A 20,087-nucleotide genomic window follows, 5' to 3' on the forward strand; every position below is an offset into this window, starting at 1 on the left:
CCTATTTATGCTGCTTACAAGATACTAACTTCAGATCTAAAGACACATACAGACTGAAAGTAAGGGGATGGAAAAAAGGTATTTCGTGTAAACAGAAATGAAAAGAAAGCTGGGGTAGCGATTTTTATATCAGACAAAATAGACTTTAAAATAAAGACTGTAACAAGAGATAAAGATGGACATTACATAATGATAAAGGGATCGATCCAACAAAAAATATAACAATTTTAAATATAAATGCACCCAACATAGGAGCACCTAAATACATAAAGCAATATTAACAAACATAAAGGGAGAAACTGACAGTAACACAATAATAGTAGGAGACTTTAACACCCTACTTACAGCAATAGACAGATCATCCAGACAGATAATCAGTAAGAAACATTGGCCTTAAATGACACATTAGACCAGATGGCCTTAATAGTATATATAGACCATTCCATCCAAAAGCCCCAGAATACACATTCTTTTCAAGTAACATGGAATATTCTCCAGGATAGATCACATGCTAAGCCACAGAATAAATCTCAGTAAATTTAAGAAGACTGAAATCACATTGAGCATCTTTTGCAAACACAATGCTATGAGACTAGCAATCAACTACAAGAAACAAAACTGTAAAAAACACAAGCACATGGAGAATAAACAACATTGTAATAAACAACCAAGGGTCACTGAAGAAATCAAAGAGGACATCAAAAAATATGAATATGAAAATGAAAATACAGTGATCCAAAATCTATGGGATGCAGCAAAAAAATTTCTAAGAGGGACGTTTATAGTGATTCAAACCTACCTCAGGAAACAGGAAAAATCTCAAACAACCTAATCTTACATGTAATGGAACAAGAAAAAGGAGAACAAACAAAACCCAAAGTTGGTAGAAAAGAAATCATAAAGATCAGAAAAGAAATGAATGAAATAGAGACTAAACTACAATAGAAAAGATCAACGAAACTAGGAGCTGGTTCTTAAAAAGATAAACAAAACCGATAAACCTTTAGCCAGACTCATGAAGAAGAAAAGAAGGCCCAAATAAGTAAAATCAGTAGTAAAATACAAGTTAGAACCAACACCAGAGAAATAGAAAGGATCATAAGAGATTACCGCAGAAAGTTATACACCAATAAAATGGACAACAGAGAAGAAATGGAAAAAATCCTAGAAATGTACAATATCTGAAGACTGAATCAGGAAGAAACAGAAAATATGAACAACAGACCAATGACCAGTAATGACATTAAATCAGGAATGAAAACAACTCCCAACAAACAAAGGTCTAGGATCAGATACCTTCGCAGGTAAATTCAACCAAACATTTAAAGAGTTAACACCTATCCTTCTCGAATTATTCCCCAAAACTGCAGAGGAAGGAATAGCTTCCAAACTCATTCTACCAGGCCAGCATCACCCTGATACCAAACCAAAGATATCAAAAAAAAGAGAAAATTACAGGCCAATATCACTGATGAACATATATGCAAATTCCTCAACAAAATATTAGCAAACCAAATTCAAAAATACATTAAAAGGATCATACACCATGACCAAATGGGATTCATTCCAGGGATACAAAGATGGTTCAATATCCGCAAATTAATCAGTGTGATACACCACATTAACAAATTGAAGAGAAAAAAATCATATGATCATTTCAGTAGATGAAGAAAAAAAAGCTTTTGACAAAATTCAACATCCATTTACGATAAAAACTCTCAACAAAGTGGGTATAGAGGGAACATACCTCAACATAATAAAGGCCATATATGACAAGCCCACAGCTAACATCATACTCAACGGTGAAAAGCTGAAACCATTTCCTCTAAAATCAGGAATAAGACAAGGATGCCCACTCTCATCACTTCTACTCAATATAGTATTGGAAGTTCTAGCCAGACCAATCAGACAAGAAAATAAAATAATGGAATCCAAATTGGAAAGAATGAAGTAAAACTGTCACTGTTTGCAGATGTCGTGATATTATACGTGAAGATCCTAAAGATGCCACCTAACAACTACTAGAACTCATCAATTAATTTGGTAAAGTTGCAGGATATGAAATTAATATAGAGAAATCTGTTGCACTTCTATACACTAACAATGAACTATCAGAAAGAGAAATTAAGAAAGCAATCCCATTCACAATCACATCAAAAAGAATAAAATACCTAGGAATAAATGTAACCAAAAAGTAAAAGACATGTACTCAGAAAACTGAGAAACCAATGAAAGAAACTGAAGACGACACAAATAGATGGAAAGATATACTGTGTTCTTGGATTGGAAGCATTAATATTGTTTAAATGACCATACTATCTAAGGCAATCTAGCGACTCAATGCAATCCTTATCAAAACATCAGTGGTATTTTTCACAGAACTAGAATAAGTAATTATAAAATTTTATGGAAACACAAAAAAACCCAAATAGCCAAAACAATCTTGAGAAAGAAGAATAAAGCTGGAGGTATCATGCCCCTGATTTCAAACTATACTATAATACTATGGTAATCAAAACAGTATGGTACTGACACAAAAACAGACACATAGATCAATGCAACAGAATAGAGAACTCAGAAATAAACCCACACTTATAGGGGCAAGTAATCTACAACAAAGTAGGCAAGAATATACAATGGGTAAAAGACAGCCTCTTCAATAAGTGATGTTGGAAAACCTGAACAGCTACATGCAAAAGAATCAAAAGTGGACTACTTTCTCACAACATTCACAAAAATAAACTCAAAATGGATTAAAGACTTAAATGTAAGACCAGAAACCAGAAAACTTCTAGAAGAAAACATAGGCAGTATGCTCTTTTACATTTGTCTTAGTAATAGTTTTTTGGATATGCCTCCCTAGGCAAGGGAAACAAAAGCAAAAATAAATGGGATTACATCAAACTAAAAAGCTTTTGTACAGCAAAGGAAGCTATCAGCAAAATGAAAAATTTGCCTTTTGAATGGGAGAAGATCTTTGTAAATGATGTATCTGATTGGTTAATATCCAAAATATACAAATAATTCACACAATTCAACATTAAAAAAAGCAAATAACCCAATTAAAAATGGGCAGACAACCTGAATAGACATTTTCCCAAAGAAGACATACAGATGACCAACAGGCACATGAAAAGATGCTCAATATCACTAATCATCAAGTAAATGCAAATCAAAACCACAATGAAATACTACTTCACACCTGTCAGTATGGCTATTATCAAAAAGCTAACAAATAACAAGTGTTGGTGAGGATGTGGAGAAAAAGGAACCCTCGTGCACTGTTGGTGGGAACGTAAATTGGTGCAGCCACTATAGAAAACAGTATAAAGTTTCCTCAAAAAATAAAAAACTGATCTACCATATGATCCAGCAGTTCCACTCCTAGGTATTTATATGAAGAAAATGAAAACACTAAACTGAAAAGATATATGCACCCCTATGTTCACTGCAGCATTATTTACAGTAGCCATGATATGGAAGCAACCTAGATCCCATCAATATATGAGTTCAAAAAGAAGATGTTACACCCACACACACACACAGACAGACTGGAATATTAGTCAGCCATAAAAAAAAGAATGGGGCTTCCCTGGTGGCGCAGTGGTTGAGAGTCTGCCTGCCAATGCAGGGGACACGGGTTCGGGCCCTGGTCTGGGAAGATCCCACATGCCGCGGAGCGACTGGGCCCGTGAGCCACAATTGCTGAGCCTGCGCGTCTGGAGCCTGTGCTCCGCAACAGGAGAGGCCGCGATAGTGAGAGGCCTGCGCGCCGTGATGAAGAGTGGCCCCCGCTTGCCGCAACTGGAGAAAGCCCTCGCACAGAAACGAAGACCCAACACAGCCATAAATAAATACATAAATAAAAATTTAAAAAAAAAAAAAAAAAGAATGAAATCTTGCCATTTGTGAAAACATGGATAGACCTAGAGGGTATTATGCTAAGTAAGATACATAAGACAGAGAAAGACAAATTCTATATGATCTCACTTATATGTGGACTCTAAAAACCAAAACAAATTAACAAACATAATAAAACAGAAACAGAGTCATAGATACAGAAAACAAACAGGTGTTTGCCAGAAGGGAGAGCAGTGGGGGGAGGAAAGAAATAGATTAGGGAGATTAAGAGGTACAAATTTCCAGTTGCAAAATAAATGAGTCACCAGTATGAAATGTACAGTGTGGGGAATATAGTTATAGCTATGTAGTATCTTTGTATGGTGACAGATGGTAAGTAGAGTTATCCGGGTGATCATTTAAAAATGTATAGAAATATCAAATCACTATGCTGTGTAACAGGAACTAACATAGTGTTGTAGGTCAATTATACTTCAAAAACAAACAAACAAACAAACAAATAAATTCATAGAAAAAGAGATCAGACCAGAGGCGGGGAGTGGAGGGAGAGGGAATTGGATGAACAAGATCAAAAGGTACAAACTTCCAGTTATAAGATACATAAGTACTAGGGATGTAATGTACAACATGATAAATATAATTAACACCATTGAATGTTATACACTAAAGTTGTTAAGAGAGTAAATCCTAAGAGTTCTCATCACAAGGAAAAAAATTTTTTTCCTTTTCTTTAACTTTGTATCTATTGAGATGGTGGATGTTCACTAAACTTATTGTGGTAATCATTTCATGATGTAAGTCAAATCATCATGTTGTACACCTTAAACTTATATAGTGCTGTATGTCAATTATATCTCAATAAAACTAGAAGAAAAAACCACTTCCTCACTGTAAAAAGAAAAAAAAATCTAAACAACTGAGAAATATATAAAATAAAAAGTCAAAGCCTCCTTCCCTCATTATTTGCCATTCCCATTCCTTCAAGGAAACTCATCAACAATCAACAGTTTGGAGAACCAACCTCAAGATCACATACAGCTGAAATCTCCACAACTGCCACACATACATACAGAAATACACTTTTTTTGTTTTTTTGGTGAACATAGTTTTCAGATCACTTGGGTAAATGCCGAAGAGTGCTATTGATGTTTTACTTAACATTACTAGAATCTCTGAAACTGTCATCCAAAGTAGCTGTACTATTTTGCATTCCACCAGCAATGAATGAGAGCTCCCATTCTTCTGCATCCTTGCTAGAACTTGGTATTGTCAGTTTTTTGGATTTAGCCATTTTAACAGGTGTGCAGTAATATCTCATTGTTGTTTTAATTTGCATCTCCCTAATTATGAATGATGCTGTGCATATTTTCATATTCTTAATTGCCACCTATATATCTTCTTTGGTCAAGTGTCTGTCCAAAGATCTTTTGCCCACTGTACATTTTTTTAAGCAAGATATTTTTTAGAGCAGGTTTAGGTTCACAGCAAAATTGAGGGAAAGATATAGAGATTTCTCATACACCTCCTGCCCCTACACATGCATAATCCCCACCATTATCAATATCCTCCACCACAGAGAGATACATTTGTTACAAGTGATGAACCTACATAAACACATCATTATCACCCAAAGCCCATAACTTATATTAGGGTTCACGCTGGGTGTTCTACATTCTGTGGGTTTGGGCAAATGTATAATGACATGTATCCTTTATAATAACACACAGAGTATTTTCATTGTCTTAAAAATGCTCTGTGCTCTGACTATTCACCCCTCCCCCACCATGAGTTTTGATATGCAATATTTTCATTTTTTAGCCAATTAAAATATTTTCTAATTTCCATTGTGATTTTTAAAATTCGACCTACAGGTTATTTAAAAGTAAACGTATTTTAGAGGGATTTTCTATTTTTATTTTTATTATTGTTTTCTAACTTTATTTCATTGTGGCAAAAAAAACCCTCAGTGCAACTGTAAATTGTTGCTGTATGGTCTAGCATATCATCTATTTTTCTGGGTGCAGAAAAGAATATATATTCTGTAGTTGTTGCATAAGGTCATCTGTATATGTCTGTCAACTAGGTTGTTTGTTAATATTATTGTTCAACTGTTCTATATACTTATTGGTTTTATTTGTCTTATGATCTGTTAGTTATTGAGGGATATGTATTAAGATCTCTGATTATGACTGAATTTATTTACTGGACATCTGTCAATTTTTGCTTTGTATATCTGGGTTGCATACAAATTAGAACAATAATTTTATCTTCTTGGTGGATGGCCTCTCTTATCATCACAAAATATCTCTTATGTCTAGTAAAGAAACCTGCCATAAAGTCTTGTTTTATATTATTATATCTAAATCAGGTTTTTTTTGGGGGGGGGGGTAGTGTTTGTGGTGTATATTTATTCCACCCTTTTGTCTCTTATAAACACCACATATGTAGTTAGATTTTGTTTTTTAACCTCATGATTTGTCATTTAATTAATGTGTGAAGTCAAATATTTGCTTTCTATTTGTCTTGCCTGTTTTGTTACCTTTCTCTCTTGCTTTGCTTTGCACTGATTAGGTAATTTGTATCATTCCATTTCCTCCTTTGTTTACTTGTTAGTTATAAATTCTTTTACTGTTTTTTTAAAAGCAGTTATTCTAGGGATTATAACACGTATCTTTGATTTTTTTAAATTATAATGCAAATTAAAGAATTTATATTAACTATCTTCCTTCTTCAACTGCTGTTGTGTATTTTAATTATACACACACACAAACACACACACATACATCCCACAGGGACATTCAGATCTACCCACATATTTAACCTCTCCATTGCATCCATTTTATATCCCCAAGCTTTCATTTGGGATCATTTTACTTTGTATCTCCAAGTGTTCATTTGGGATCATTTTACTTCGGCCTAAAGATCCTAAATATTTCCTTTGGTGTTTGGTGGAAGGTTCCGTAAGTTGGGACCATCTAAAAACATCCGTCTTACTTTCATTTCGAAGGCTATTTTCATTGGCTATAGAATTTTCGATTAGCAGTTAGTTTCTCCAGCATTTTGAAGATATTGTTCCATTATGTTCACATTGTTTCTGTTGAGAAGTTAAAGCCAATCTAATTGCTACTCCTTGTAAGGTAATACATCTTTTTTCTCTAACTGTTTTTAAGATTGTTTCTTTTTCTTTATTTTTTAGCAGTCTTTATTAAAATACATCTAGATGAGGTTTTCTTTATTTATTCTGCTCTGAGTTATAGCACTTTTTAAATCTGTGACTTCATGCATGATTAGGTTATGTATATGGCACAACTGACATTAAGAAAGGGAGATGATCTTTGGTGGGTCTGACCCAATCCAGCAATCCCTTAAAAGGGACAGGCATCTTTCTGGTGAAGGAATCTGCTGTCTGCTTCTATTGCCTTTGAAGATGGAGAGGACTTATGTGGCTGATATGCAGCAAGGAAACAGCAACCTCAGTCCTATAGCCACACGGAATTGAATTCAGCCAACAATCTGAATGAGGGTGGATGTGGATTCTTAGCCAAAGCCTCCAGAAAAGAATACAGCCTACCCAACACCCCAATTTCAGCCTTTAATACACTGACCAGAGAACCCAGTAATGCCATGCCTGGTCTTCTGACATACAGAACTATGAGACAATAAATGGATGTTTGTTTAAGTACTAAGTTTGTGGTAACTTGGTATGCAGCAATAGCAAAATAACACAATACTTTGTTACTTTTGGAAAACTCTTAGTTATCACCTCTTCAAATACTGTTTCTGCACCATTCTCCCTCTCCTCTCCTAGGACTCCTATTACAAATGTATCAGATACTTACATGTACTAGGTGCCAGGCATTCTTATAAGTGCTGACCCACTGCATTATATCTCTATCTGCTACCATCCCAGTCCAGGCCCACCATTATTTCTCACTCAAAGGCTGCAAAAGCCTCCCAACTGATCTATCCATACACACATTTGCCCTCCCTTCAAATCATTTTGCACACTGTAGGAATGGTGAATTAAAATATATATATTAGTATGTCATCCCTTTTGAATGGACCCCTAGGGCCTTCAGGGTAAAGTCCAATTTACTTATCGTGTTACGTAATGCCTCCCATTACCTGATCCTGAGCTACCTCTCAGCCTCACTTCCTGTTATTTACATCCTTGTACTTCATTGTTTATAGTTTCCCAGACCCACTATACTTTCCTAATTCTGAGAAACTCATGTTCATGCTTTTTGTTCCCTCAAACTGGAAGCCGTTCCTACTCTGTCTTTTATACGTCTTTCAAGAATCAGTGGAGGTATCATCTCATCTAAGAATTCTTCCTTAAAGTCACAGAATGAACTAGTAGCTTTCTTTTGTTCTCTCACTATAGTCTGTTTATGCCTCTGTTTTCCTTCTCAATATATTTTGTTGAAATTAGATGTCTTTATGTCTTTCCCACCAGTAATACTTGGACATATCTCAATGTGAAGACCTCTGGGTCATTCATTTTTGTACCCTAACATCTAGCATGGTTCCTAGTACTTAGGAGAATTTCATAAATGTTTGTGGACATTGGATTGAATTACTTTTCTTCCAGCTTCATAGCCTCTTTAAATCTGGTAAGATGTCTGCTCTAAATCTTCAGTTAAGTAAGTAATAAAAATATTGATGATGTCAAGCCAAAGGTAGGGTTTGCAACAGGCCATCTAAAACTCTTCCTTTGCTTATGGTCTGCTATCAGCACTCTTTTAGTATTGTAATTTAATTAATTAATACATAATTGTATTAGTTATATAACCCATCAACATGGATTCATAATTCTTGTTCACAAGGGGGTCATAAAAGACTTGTTAAAATCTTGCTGAAGTTTCATTCATTCATTCATTCATTCAATGTACATGTTATAGCTGTCATATTTCCATAAACACCTCTAATAATCAGAAATAAAAATTAGATTTGAGTGGAACGTCTTTGTTTGTTGATAACACTGTGTAATTTTCTAAGTACTCACTTACTTGAAAATCTGTTCTAGAAGCTAACCCAGGACATATTTAGTTTATTGATTAGTAGATTGAAAACTCTTCCTCCTTTTCCTTTGTTAGAAGTGGTAGTATACTTATATAAGTCCAGCGTTAAAGCACCTGTCCTTATTCTCCTTAATTCTTTTGCTCATTGAGAATAGTTTAACAATATCAAGTTAAAACTTATCCATCCCAGGGCACATGTACTTTTTCTTTCTGAGAACGTAGTTAAAATTGTTCTTGTTGTCTTTGCAAATATGTATTTATACAAGCCTGAGGTAATTTGGGGCCTTAACCTTCCAAATACTAATCCTTTAGGCAAGTGCCACCTGTTATATTCATCCTTCTTTTCCATCTTTTATATGTTATTCTTAAAAAAATAGCAACTATTAGGTCATTGTAAAACTTCCCTTGCAACCCCATAGTTTCCCTCATTTCTCCTTTAATAGAATAATTTGCTGTTTCATAGTCAAAATGATGTTTTTGAGAGCTTCCCAACCTTTAGAGTCTAAAGCCATCTTAATGTAAATTAAAGTCCAACAAGTATCAATCATAATAACAGAAACTTTTGGAGAACAGCCATAGCTAGAAATTCTAGTCAGAATAAGCAATTACATAATAGGTCAATCTGAATCTTTTCATGGTTATTACTAAGGAAGAAGCATTACCCCCTAAAAGGCTTAAAGCCAAGAGTCCATTTAGCTCCTGTCAATGTTTCCTTCCAAATGTCTCTCAGATTTGTCCTTCTCTTTCCATTCCTATAGATGCCTTCATCGCCTCATACCTGGACGACTGCCATAGACTAGATGGTTTCCTTGCCTCCATTCCATCCATATTCCAATCCACTTTCCATACTATTGCCAGATTAATCTTCTTAAAACACTTTCATCATGTCACTCTCCTGCCTGAGACCTAGCTCAAATGTCACCTTTGTAAAATCTTCCTAACTCCCCTAGGAAGAGTTAGTAGCTGCCTACCCAGTGTTTTCACAGCTCTTTGTGCATACCCTTATTAGTGCACTTACAACACATATAATAATTGCCTGTTTAATTATTTTTCTCTTCCCATTTGCTGAAAGCTCCTTGAGGGCAGACAAAAGGATTGAGTCATCTCTTTACAATGGCTTCACATAATTGGCTCCATCTATCTTGCCCACTGCCTCAGGGCCTTCACATATGTTGTTTCCTTTGCCTACCATATTCTCCCTCTCATTCTTCCTGCACAATTCATTTAACAAACATTTATTGGGTGTCAACTATGTGCCAGGAACTATTTTAGGCACTTGGAATTTATCGGTGAACAAAACAGACGACAAAAATGCCTGCTTTCGTGGAGCTTATCCTCTAGTGGAAGGAGGTAGACAAAGATAAACATAATAAATGAGTAAATTATATAGTATATTAGAAGGCAATAAGAGCTATCTGGCAGGATAAAGGGATGTGCTGGAGGTAGTAGGACATTTAAACAGGGTGATCAGGGTAGACTTTATTGAGCAAAATGATATTTGAAGAAAAAGGGAATTATTCATGAAGATATCTGATGTAAAGTAGGCCAATACGAAAGCTCTAAGCTGAGATTATCTGTCATATCTGTGTCTGTGTTTAACTAGTGCAATAATATATTGGATTACATGAGTTAAAAGAATGCTCCTTTACATCAGGGCCTCAAAATTAAATGCCCACAGGGGCTAGGCAAGTAACATAAATAGGTAAAGTATAAGAGACAATAGGGGATTGTGGTAAGAGCGGTGAACTGAAGAATGCTTGATCTGTCCAAAAATCCTAGCCACTACTCAGCTCTAGCTAATTATTGCCAGACAGTCCGAATGTTGCCAGATTTGAGAGGAGCCAGAAATGCACGTTACATAAGAAATCTCCCAATTTGTAATGTTGACAACTGAATTAGTTCGGGTGCTCTGAGAAGGAGATGCCATGACAGGAAGAGATGTACAAGTGGTTTATCAGGGGAAACATATGTGAGAGAAAATGGAGACAGAGTTTGAAAAGACTGGGACAGCTGTTGGGCCATGATGTAGGTCTAATCCCTGTGGAGGAGGGTAAATGCAAATCAAAACCACAAAGAGATACCACCTCACATCTGTCATAATGGCTATTATTAAAAACACAACAAATAACAAGTGTTGGTTAGGATGTGGAGAAAAGGGAACACTTGTGCACTGTTGGTGGGAATGTAAATTGGTACAGTCACTCTGGAAAACAGTACGGAGGTTCCTTTAAAAATTAAAAACAGAACTACCATATGATCTAGCAATTTCACTTCTGGGTATTTACCCTAAAAAGTGAAAGGACTAATTTGAAAAGATACGTGCACCCCTGTGTTCAATGCAGCATTGCTTACAATAGCCAAGATATGGAAGCAACCTAAGTGCTCATTGATAGATGAATGCATAAAGAGATGTGGTATACACACACACAGGAATAATGTTCAGGCATAAAAAAAGAATGAAATCTTGCCTTTTTCAACAACATGGATGGACCTAGAGGTTATTATGCTGAGTGAAATAAGTCAAACAGAGAAAGAGAAATACCATGTGATTTCAGTTATATGTGGAATCTAAAAAACAAAACAAATGATTAAACCTAACAAAACAGAAACAGGCTCATAGACACAGAGAACAAACTGGTGGTTGCCAGAGGGGAGAGAGGTAAGGGCGGATGAGAGAAACAGGTAAGAGAGATTAAGAGGTACAAACTTCTAGTTACAAAATAAATGAATTGTGTGGATTTAATGTACACATAGGGAATATAGTAAATAACATTATAATATCTTTGTATGGTGATAGGTGGTAACTAGATTCATCATAGTAATCGTTTTGTAATGTACAGAAATATCAAATCACCATATTGTACACCTTGAAGTAACATAGTGTTGTAGGTCAATTATTCTTCAATTAAAAAAAACAAAGTCAAAATGGATTGGACATAAATGGAAGATAAAACTATAAAACTTGCAGAAGAAAATATAGGAGAAAATCTTCGTGACCTTGGATTAAGCAAAGTGTTCTTAACCAAAAAGTAGAATTTACAAAAGAAAAATGATAAATTGAACTTAATAAAAATTCAAAACCTTTGTCTTTCAAAAGACACAATTAAAAAATGAAAAGATAAGTCACAGACTGGAAAAAATATTTTCAAATCATATACCTGATAAAGGATTTGTATCTTAAAAATATAAAGAATTCTTACATCTCAATAATAGGAAGGGAAAAAACCTTATTGAAAAATGGGCAAAATATTTAATAGACTTTTCTCCAAAGAACATACACAAATGGACAAGAAACAGATGAAAAGATGTTCAATATCATTACGATTAGGGAAATGCAAATCAAATTCAAAATGAGATATTACTTCACACCCACAAGGGCAGCCAGAAATTTTTTAAAAGGAAAAATAACAAACATTGGTGAGGATGTGGAGAAATTAGAACTTTTATACACTGCTGGTGGTGCATGTAAATGTAATCAATATAAAATGGCGCAGCCCCTTTGGAAAATACTTTGGCAAAAGATCAGACATACAGTTACTATATGACCCAGCACTTCCACTCCTAGGTACCTACCCAAGAGAACTGAAAACATACGTGCATCCAAAATCTTGTGCGTAAATGTCCATACCAGCCTTATTCACAATAGCCAAAAGGTGGAAATAACCCAAATGTCCATAAACAAAAGGTGGTATATACATATATTATATACCATTATTCGGCCATCAAAAGTAATGAAGTACTGATTCACATTACAACATGGATGAAACTTGAAAACGTCACACTAAGTAAAAAGAAGCAAGTCACAAAAGATTGCATACTGCGTGATTCCATTTATATGAAATGTCCAGAATAGGCAAATCCATAGAGACAAGAAGCAGATTAGTGGTTCCCAGGGGCTAGGGTGGTAATGGGGACTAAGTGCACATGGGCAAGAGAGAGGTGCCACTGAGGTGATGGAAATATCTAATATTGGATTATAGTGATGGTTGCACCACTCGATAAGTTTACTAAAAATCCTTGAATGTACACGTAAAATGAGTCAAATTTATGGTGTGTAAATTATATCTCGATACAAAAATTTAAAAACACTTTGGGAAGTAGAGAAAATAAAGTTTGTGTCAATTGACACAATTTATTAGGGGTCATACAGAGCTCACTGGGCTGTTGTATGTTGTTGATGCTGTCGTTGTTGCCGTGGTTATGGTGGCTTTCCCATGAGGGCTGAGGGTCAAGCAGTGATTTGGGTCTTTTACAATAAAAATTTTAAAAATTAACAGAAAAAGAATGTTGCTGGGTTGAAATTCTGAGTAGCAGTGGGGGCGAAGAGAAGTGGATGGGTTTAAAAACATATTCAGGATGCGGAAGTGACAAGATTTTGTACTGATTAGATACTGGGAATGGGGAAGAGTGAGGACGCCTCAGACTTCACATGCTTCAAGTTGAACTCCTGTCGTCCTCTCAAACCTACTGTCCTCCTGTGCTGCTAACCTCTTGGAGTGGAGCAGCACCCTGGCACAGAGTAAGCGTTCATTGATTGTCTTTGGAGTGGAAGAATGAACGAACAGAGTAAACATATGGCCAACGCATCCACCAGGTCCTCCAAACAACCAGCCCTATACTCACCCACAAGGTCAGCTCAGCAGACGTCTATCAGAATTTCCCTCTCACTCTATTGACCATTTGGGAAATCAACAGGTCCCACACCTGGAACAACACTCACATTCATACCGGTGGCCACTCCTTGCCTAAACCCTGCAGCTGTGGCAGGGACCGGGTTTTGCCCAAAGCCTCTCATCCTGTAAATTCTTTACACGTGGGCAATGGCAGGTACATGTACAGCCCATATGAGCATGGGGGACGTTTGGTGTTGTAGAAAGAGGGTCACAATGGTGCCCAACTGGTGGGTCTATGTTCACTTTGGCTCCAAGCAGAAAGAGACGTTTCCCATCCGAGGGGGTTTATTAATCCAGGGCCCACAGCTCCACCCACCCACCATCCTGGCAGGCAGAAAACACAGCTGCCAGAAACACTGCAGACAGTGAGTGATCAATTTGGATATTTTACTGCTGTTCCCAGGGTTGACAAGCAGAGATCCAGAACCGCTTGCGGTTCCTGATACAGATACCAAAACCAGGAAGTGATCCCTCCCAACCCACCCTTCCCAGAAATAGAGAATGAGGTGGGACACGCAAAAGACGCCCCCAGACTCAACCGACAAATTGAAAATTCCCTTCATCATACTGGTTATGAGATAAAGTATAACCTCTTTAAGTATCGTGATACATAAGCACATTTACCTCTCATGGTTGTGAAGATTACAGTGTTTTGCATAATATATGGTTGCCGTTATCATTATCACCAGTTCCTTAATGAGGAAGAATCAGAATGACAGCACAATGTCCTTCCGTAGTGTTTCTAATTCTTTGCCTTTATAGTTAAGTTAATGTAAAATAAAGTGTAATTTTTACTACAGTGTTTCCTGAAAGGGCAATACCAAGCTAAGAGGCAACCCTAAAAGACTGCTGTATGGGAAGGGAATATGGACGTATTCCCACACATGGGAGCTCAAGTTTGTCTTTCAGTGCCTGAGTATATAGTTAAGTCACCAAGTCTTTTACGATTAGACTTTTGCCAGGCAGTGTACTATGCTCATTCAGCCCATAAGGTTTTGGACAATCATCTGTCATCTGGTTAAAATCTTTCATGGTAAGGCATTCAGAAGAGCATTCTTCAGAGTTAACATTCAACTAAGGCATTGAATGAATGTTCTTTCCAGTTTTCAGGGCAGTCAGTAAAGTAAGTAAGCCTAAATAGGCTTTTCAGAGTTGTTTTCAGAACAGAGAAAGAGCTGCCTTGCCTAGCTTCCCCAGTGCCCTGCCCTGCCACTCCTCACTCTTGCCAGCTTTCCTGCTCAGGAGGGGCAGAGAAAGGGTAAAATCTGGGCACAAAACACTACCAAGAAAGAAAGTCAGTGCTGCAAGGTCTTGCAGACAGCCGAGTTCCACCTTCCACTGCGCTGCCCAGCAAAGTGAAGCAGGGGGAGGGTAGGGGCTCGCCGAAAGCTAGACCCAGTCAATGACAGACCCAGGGCGGGGAAGTCCGGTCGAGTTGGAGACAATGTACTCTGGGCGTCAGTCCCGGCGCAAGGTTGCTCCAGCTCTTCCAGCTCCGCCCAAGCACTAGGCCCATCTGACCCCGCGCTGAGCTCCGGGCGGGCTGTGTTTCGCACAAACCGTGACGAGAGCCCCGCGGCAAGGCACGAGTGGCCTTCTCCTCTGCCGGGGTAAAGGTGAGTACCAACGCCCCGAGGCCGAGCAGCCGCCTCTCACTGCGCCAGGCCTGAAAGCCAGCGGCTGGGCAAACCCACTCATCGCGCCCACCCAGAACACCCCTTCGCCGATCCACAGGGCGGAACCCACCTGTGCCGGAGGTCGCGACTCCCCGTTCAGCAAAGCGGGACGAACTGCAAGCAAAGAGAGCCTCGGAAGGCAGCCCTGCGCCCGCCTTTCGCTTTTTGCCCTGAAACTGTCGGCTCCGCGCTCCCCTCCCCCAGCGCGCTCGGACCCGGCGCCTAGCCTGGAGGCCCCGCCCCGCTCCTTCCGGCCATGCAGGGTGGGGGCCTCGCGCGCCTGGGATCAAGCGGGCTTCGGGGCGTGCTGGAGCCTCTGATGCAACAGGGCTGAGCCGGGCCGCTCTGGTTGATTGCCTTCATTTAGCAGATTGGGAACCACAGGCGCAGACAGGAAGATAGACCCAGAAAACTACGCGTGTAAAACCTAGGTCGCCTTGCTTGGCGTTTCAGGACTCCTCCCAGTACGCTCCTATTTATGGTGGTTTATCGAGGGTCGCTGGAACTTAAATTCTTCCGATATCCCTCCACCACTTTCTTGAACTTACATCGCATACCACTCCACTGCTGGACTCCCTCCAATTTACTTGAGCACCTTGAATCCAAGGTCCAGGTGCAGTGTTAAGCACGTTGAGCACTAGAATGGAACGAGCCGTTAAGAATTCATATCTTATGCACGTAAAAACTGAAGAACAGTACATATTACAAAGAAGGACAAAAAAATGCGCTGAAATAGTATGTGCGATGGAAATTCAGGGCAAAGGGAAGAAATTGAGAGCAACAACACGTAACAGATGTAATGTATAGACATTGAAAATGGGAAAGTGAGCAGTATTGTAGTTATTGGAGATTAAAATTGTTACTCAAAAGGGTAATAATAAAGGAAAAGATCTGTAGAAGTCAGCATCAACAAAAGAAGAAAAAACCCTTCATACTTTTACCCTGGAATTCTTGCTGCCAGACGCTTTACCCCTATTTGTCTATTTGGAAAATTGATCCTTTTTCGTGGGTCCAATATGACCAATGTATCCAGCACAGGCCTCAAGTATACCACTTACCGTTTTGGATTATAATTTCTCTCTTTGCATGCCTGTGTCCCCCAATGAGCACGTACCTTCTTGAGAGCAGAAAATTCATATTTTTCAAATTTATATTCCAAGTCCCTAGCCCAGACCTAACAAATATTGTGTTTAGTGAATATTTGTTTAGAATTGTGTAAACCAGTGAGTAGAAAGAAAAAAGGCTATAGCTAGGATGCGAATTAATATACAGAGGAATAACTGAATGAAGTGAGATGATGGACTGAGACTGGTGCTCATTCAGGCGGCAAACATTGATGAGTGTCTACCGAACCCCAGGTGCAGTATTAAGCACTGGGTGTAAAATGGTAAAAAAAGCAAAGCAAAACAAAACAAAACAGATAAGAGTTCATGCCCTTATCGAGTTTAAGAACAAACAGGAATTGGCCAAGCAACAGGAAAAGGAACATCCCAGATGGAGGGAACAGTATGACCAAAGGTCCTGTAGTAGGAAAGAACATGACAGTAGCAATTAGAGTGATAAGATCAATAAAGGTAAGGTGAAATCAACAGATAGAAAGTACTCAGAAAGAGGCAAGAGGTTGATAGATAAAGCCTATAAGAGTCGGAAAAAGAAGCCAGTTGCCTTAATAATAGTAACCAACATTTATTAAATTTGTGCTATATGCCAAATGCTGAGCTGTGTTTTATAACAAACACTTAAGATAAATATTACTGTTATCCCTGATTTAAGGATAAGGAAACTGGGGCACAGAGAAGTTAAGCAATTTCACCAGGATCACACAGTAGTTAAGTGTCAGGGCTGAGATTCAAACCTAGGTAATCTGGCTCCAGATTGGAGGGCAAGAACTGTAATAAAAGCACAAATAAAAACTACAAAGAACTCTTTTACAAAATATGTTCATTGTTCTCAGATATTTGGCATCTATCAGAAACAATACTAAGAGCTTCAAGAAACAATGTCCTGGACCCAAATATTAATGCTCTAGACATAAGACTTTGGCACAGACATTGGTTGGTATTGGCAGTGGTGGTGGTGCCTTTGGTAGGTGATACCATCAAGCAGCAATGATCTTAACATTAGGCATCAGCAGCAAGCCAGAGCACAGGAAGTAGAAAATAGTTGACATGAGTGCTCTTTTCTGGAGCACATATGAGATCTTGGGCAAAGGACATCAATTCTTTAACCCTCAATTTCCTAATTCACAAATGAGCATAATAATAGTATCTGTATTACAGGTTTGTGGTGATGAAATGAGACAATATGTGTAAAGTGCCTGGCCATATCTGACACACAGTAAATGCTCTATGAGTGTTAGCTGCTATGACGGTGATGCATTTTAGTGACTGGAGGGGAGGCATGACCAACCAGGGAAGGTGTGGCTCAGGTACAGTTTGGGGAAGGTGATATGGCATATCAGATAAATATTGAATAGGTAGTGAAACAAAAGTTTATTTCCTCCTCTTTGCATCAATTAAATCATTCCCCCTCTGTTATAATTGCTTACTTGTTGGTTTCCCTTATTATGATTTGTGTGTTTGTGTGAAGAAGCTAATATAGTGTCTAGGACAGAGTGGGAACTTAAAGAACATTTGTTGAATGAATGAGTTAATGTCTGAGTAAAAAGCAATAGGTATAAATGTGCTACAAAACAGGAAAAGAAAAAAACCAATGATAGTATCTGGGCTTTATGTTTTAGCCACTCTGGCCTTCCTTTATGTTACTAGAACTCACCAGGCTTGTTCCTGCTCTGATTCCAAAAATATAATCTGCTCATTTATTTGTCTCCACTTGTACTGCTAATACTTAAGGCCAAGTGTTGGCAATTTTTTTTAGAAAAAGGTCAGGCAGTAAATATTTTAGGCTTTGTGGGGCACATGCAGTCTGTCTGCCACTATTCAAATCCATGTTCTTTGAGCAAAAGTAGTCACAGACAATATTTAGATGATGAGTGTGGATATGTTCTAATTAAACTTTATTTACGAAAATAGACAGGAGGCAGAATTAGGCCTGTGGGCTCTAATTTGACAATCCCTGCTCTAGACTAAATTACCACCATCTCTTGCATTGTATAAGAAAGATATGTGGGAGTCACCATCTCTGGCCAACATCTACATCTTGGTTTTATCAGCATCTTAGTGAAGCTTTCATGCTTTCTAATCCTGTTCATCACCTTAAGAGTTGTTGAAAAGTGATTCAAAGTGTGTATTGTAATTTTGAATTTTTATTCATCAAAATGGTCTTTAAAAGAACCAACTACTAGTGATCTTTGAAAGGTTAAAAAATAAAGAAAAGAAAGAAAGAAAATGAACATTCATAATAAAAGTAACTTTTATTATGTAACTAAAAGTGACTTTAGCCAGAAAATAAATATTCTGTACACAGTGCAATGTTGAATTTGGCTGAGGCTTTGGTCTATGACAACAATTCTACTATACACTCTATACAGAAACAAGTGAATGCTAAAAGTTTTCAGAAGAAATCGTCTAGGCCATGCAAAATTTCCCTCATCTACTGATGGATAAAAATTTGGTAAAACCTGAAAAGTGTATTAATTTTGTATATGAGGATATGAACAGGGTATGGACATTTCTGACTCTCAACAGAAATATGATTCAGCACAAATTTAGTAGCCTGTACAATAAGTTTACACCGAAGAGGCATTTCATTAGTTTAAATTGACAAAAACCTACCTGAAACTAACTTAAGTGAAAGAGAAATTTATGGAAAGGTAATGGGGTGTCTCACAAAATTCTAGGAGTGGAGCAATCAGAACTTGGAAAGAACAAGGTACAGTTAGGCCTCAAGAATGGTCAAAACCAAGGATTCAAATGCCATCAAGACTCTATCATTCTTTAATCTCTATTCTTCCTCATACATTTATTTGTGAGCTCTCTCCCTCTCTCTCCCTCTCTCTCCCTCTCTCTTTCTCTCCCTCTCTCCCCCTCCCTCCAAAGCTCCTTTTGTTTCTCAGGTCCATGCAACAGGAAATAGGGTTACTGACACCTTCCTAAATTTTCATCTTACAGCTTCAACCACTGGAGAACACTATGCCAGGTTGGATCATCTGAAAAGCAGATGCCAAGTTGGCATCTAGAGATTTATTGTGGATAATGATTAGCAAGATAAAGAGGAGGAGCAGGAGTGGGCAGGGAGAGACTTCAGACCACAACACAGGTCTGACGCTTGTTAAAGGATAGGAAATGAAGGAGGAATGGGTAGGAAGTGCCTCAGATCGCAGTGCAACTCTACGGAAGTAACAGCCAGTCCAACTGGGGAATCCAGAGCAAAGGTTGCTGATTAGATGAATCCCGCATTGGACAGAAATGGCCCTAGTATCACTCCTGTGCTCAGAAAATGGCTGGAGGTGCTGGGACGGGAATGGCCTTGGATCAAATGATGCAAAAATATCCTAACGGTGTTACAATTGGAGGCTGTTGGCTGACTACATTCCTCACAATAGGTTTCTTCTTGAAAGAAAATCTGCAAGGCACCTCCAGGGCTGCCACAGACACTGTGGTCCCATATCCATAAATCTGAGGGAGGGATTCATCAGCCAAGTTTAAGTCTGGTGCCTATGCAGAACCAATCAACTGTAGCTAAGTGAGTGATGTCACATTATATTAAAGGACAGTTTTCAAGAGTGAGCAATCATCCCAGTTTGGCTAGGACTGAGAGAGTCCCTGGGATGTGAGACTTTGCTAAAACAAGGATGGCTGGTTATCCCAGAGGTACCCATCTTAATAGGGATGGGAGGGGCACTTAAGACCATCCTATAGGTTGTATACTATATAAGCCATTGCATTTTACTGCGT

General features: G+C 38.1%; 1 protein-coding gene across 3 annotated transcripts in view; it reads right to left on the reverse strand.

Moving 5' to 3' along the window:
- The window catches only part of TMLHE (trimethyllysine hydroxylase, epsilon), a 64,956-nt gene extending 49,489 nt beyond the window's left edge, over positions 1–15,467 (reverse strand). The window contains exon 1 of one of the 3 annotated variants that reach the window (XM_059911420.1): positions 15,302–15,467. The gene's annotated coding sequence lies outside the window, so the exon portion shown is untranslated. The remainder of the gene's footprint in view (positions 1–15,301) is intronic. The other 2 variants (XM_059911418.1, XM_059911419.1) reach the window with 2 other exon arrangements.
- Positions 15,468–20,087: the final 4,620 nt, after the last annotated feature.

This window comes from Balaenoptera ricei, chromosome X (assembly GCF_028023285.1).
Source record: "Balaenoptera ricei isolate mBalRic1 chromosome X, mBalRic1.hap2, whole genome shotgun sequence".
NCBI classification, from domain to species: Eukaryota; Metazoa; Chordata; class Mammalia; order Artiodactyla; family Balaenopteridae; genus Balaenoptera; species Balaenoptera ricei.